The following is a 3,171-nucleotide window of genomic DNA, read 5'->3' as shown; positions in this document are numbered from 1 at the left end:
AGCGTGACCCTCTCCCACCCCTCCCCCGATGTAATCAAGTGCCTGCGGGGCCTTCCAGCAGAGCCCATTGCTGACAAGAATGACAGAAAACTCTGCTTTCACCTAAAAAGACAATTGCCTTTAGGTCTGCTTCCTTTCACTGTTTGCTTGACAGCCCTGGAGAGCATATGTCCTTGGCTCTTGGTTTGCTGAGCTAGGGCAAACAAGAGGGTAGCCATGGCCAGGCCTTCACCAGTTGTCTGCCTGGATGCCATGGGGGGCTGAGCAGTTATGGCTCAGCTCTTCATTCATCCTAATGAGGAGCTGGCCTTAACTGCACCTCATTCTTCTCCAGAAGAAATCCAACAAAGGGCCCGAGCTATACAGCCTGCCCCTGTCCAGTCCAAAACAATACCAGCTGATCTCGGTCCTGCATGTGCCAAGAGCCAGAGAGCTTGGAGGTAAAGTAACGCTCACACAACAGCCTGGAGCCAGCAGTCTGACCAGCAAGGCCTAGAAAGAGGGTGGAAAATCAGCAGCCATGAGATGTGGCCACTGGCAGTTTGGCATCTGAGAAATACTCTCCTCCATGCAAACCCTATTATGTAGTGCTTCTCAAGAACAACAGAAAAAATAGCTTGCCTCTGACTCTGGCCAGAATTATTTTTCCAGTGGTATTCACTTTGTGGTTTGTAGCTCCTAGACTGTGAGAAATGGTAACAACACACCTCATCAGTTATCTTTCTTCTAAGCTGAATAGTTGTACTTATTTAATCAGTTTTCATGGAAAAAAAGAAGTGTACTTCTCTCTTCTCTCTTTCTTGTCTAATCTACTCTTGCATCCTTCTTGAGGTGACAGCAATTACCACAGTCAGTATCCAAAATGGATTTATGTGGCAACACTGTATGATTCTTGATTGCTTTCCCAGTCTTCTGTTTGTCTTTCTGACCGCTGAGCACAAAACAGACATTTCAGAGTCATGAGTCTATCCTACCAGCATGGAGAGACAGACATCAAAGCTAACAAAGCAATACACTTCAGCAAACTGTCTTTGAAACCTATGTTCCTTCCAGCTCTGTTCCAAGAAGTTCCACCCCATGAGCGTGTACTACATCCACCACAAAGTTGAGCCTCAGCAACTCCTGAGATCATTTGTGGAATTTACCACCTACTTTAGCTTGTACGTGATCTCCTAAAACACACATTTCCAGTGCATTATATTAATCACTACTCAGGGATTGGTGATCAATGGCTCAGTGAAGATCAGTAATGAGTGGTGGCTCTGTACTGGGATTGATGCTATTTAACAATTTCATCAATGACATCAACAGTGAGATTGAGTGCACCCTCAGCAAGTTTGAGGATAACACCAAACTCTGTGGTGCTGTTGACAGGCCTGAGGGACAGGATGCCATCCAGAGAGACCTAGACAGGCAGAGCAGTGGGCCCAGGTGAACCTCATTAGGTTCAACAAATCCAAGTGCAAGGTCTTGCACCTGAGTGGTGGCAACCTCCACTACCAGTACAAGCTGGGGGATGTAAGGACGGAGCACAGTCTTGCTGGAAAGGACGGTGTACTGGTGAATGGCAGTCTTGGACATGAATGTGCCCTCCAGAAATGTGTCGTCACAGCACAGAAAGCCAACTGTATCCTGGGCTGCATTAAAAGAATGGTGGCCAGCAGGGCGAGGTATATGGTCCTGGCCCTTTGCTCTCTGCTGGTGAGGCCACACCTGGAGAACTGCATCCACATGAGGAGTCCTCAGTACAGGAGAGACATGGCCTGTTGAAGTGTGTCCAGCGGAGAGCTACAAAAAATTATACACGGAATGGAACACTCCTCCAATGAGGACAGGCTGTGAAAGCTGGGGCTGTTCTGCCCGGGGGAAGAGAAGGCTCTGGAGAGACCTCAAAATGGTCTTTCAGTATCTAGAGGAGGGCTAGAAGAAAGAAGGGGACAGACTCTTTAGCAGGATCTGCTGTGATAGGACGAGGGGAAATGGTTTCAAACTAAAAGAGAGATTTAGATTGGATATAAGGAAAAAGTTTTTTCCACTAGGGGTAGTGAAGCGCTGGAACAGGTTGCCCAGTGATGTGGTTTATGCCCTGTCCCTGGAGACATCCAGGGTCAGGCTGGATGGGATTCTGAGCAGCATGACTGAGCTGTAGGTGGCTCTGCTCATTGCACGAGAGTTGGACTAGATGGCCTTTAATGGTCCCTTTAACTCAAACTATAATATCAATTTACAAGTCTACGATAACCCTGACATAAAAACTCTTTGCTTCTTTTTCCAAAGAATTAGTCATTCACTGCCAATACACACAGATAGAAAAGAATGAAATTATGCCAGCTAATTTGCATTCAGTGGAAGCTGTACCATAGATGCAGGAGGTGTCCTACAAATTCTTATGCACAGATTAGGAAAGTTAATTGCAGGTACCCACAACCTAGGCTAGTACTAGTGAGTTCAGGTCTTGCTAGAAACCCTTGCACATCTGTCATGTTGCTAATGATTTTACCCAAAGCATGATCTATTTGCCTTGAATTCAGAAATGCCTTCCATTTGTGGAGTTAATTCACAGTCTTAACAACACCACAAGGCAGGTTTTTGTGGTCAAATATATTGCCACATTAATAACTTCAGAATATTACACGAAGCACAAAAAATGAAAATAAAAGAATAAATTAACAGAAGAAGCCTTCATGGCACACTAGAGAATTAAAGTGCCATTTTATTACACACACCTTAGAGTTAAAGTTTTAATTTTCTTTTAAAAGACAGCAATATATCATTTTTATATATAAAAAAATAATACTTGGGCTGATTTGTTCTTTGTTGTATCTGCAGGACAAACAAAATTGCAGTCAAGTGACAATGCCAAATCCCTACAACTTCACAGAGAGTACTGAATTGTTGCTATAATTCTTATTTATTATTGCTCTAACAGGAAACTCTCCTCAAAGGATTCAAATGCAGTTCATTTTTATAAAGGACTTTTAAGGGTGGACACCAAGACAGAGAGGGGCTAACTGGCATAATTTTCAAAGTTACTGGCTTTGAAACAGCTCCTAGTTAGCAGTTTGGCTCAGGTCAAAGTTCTAACCCTAAGTCAGAGGCAGTTCCAGGAATAATTCCCAGCCCCCTGCTTGGGGCACGCCTCCCTGACCAGATGTATGGCTGCATACATCG

The sequence above is a fragment of the Gallus gallus genome, chromosome 6 (genome assembly GCF_016699485.2).
Source record: "Gallus gallus isolate bGalGal1 chromosome 6, bGalGal1.mat.broiler.GRCg7b, whole genome shotgun sequence".
NCBI lineage: Eukaryota > Metazoa > Chordata > Aves > Galliformes > Phasianidae > Gallus > Gallus gallus.
This window is presented reverse-complemented; position numbering follows the sequence as displayed.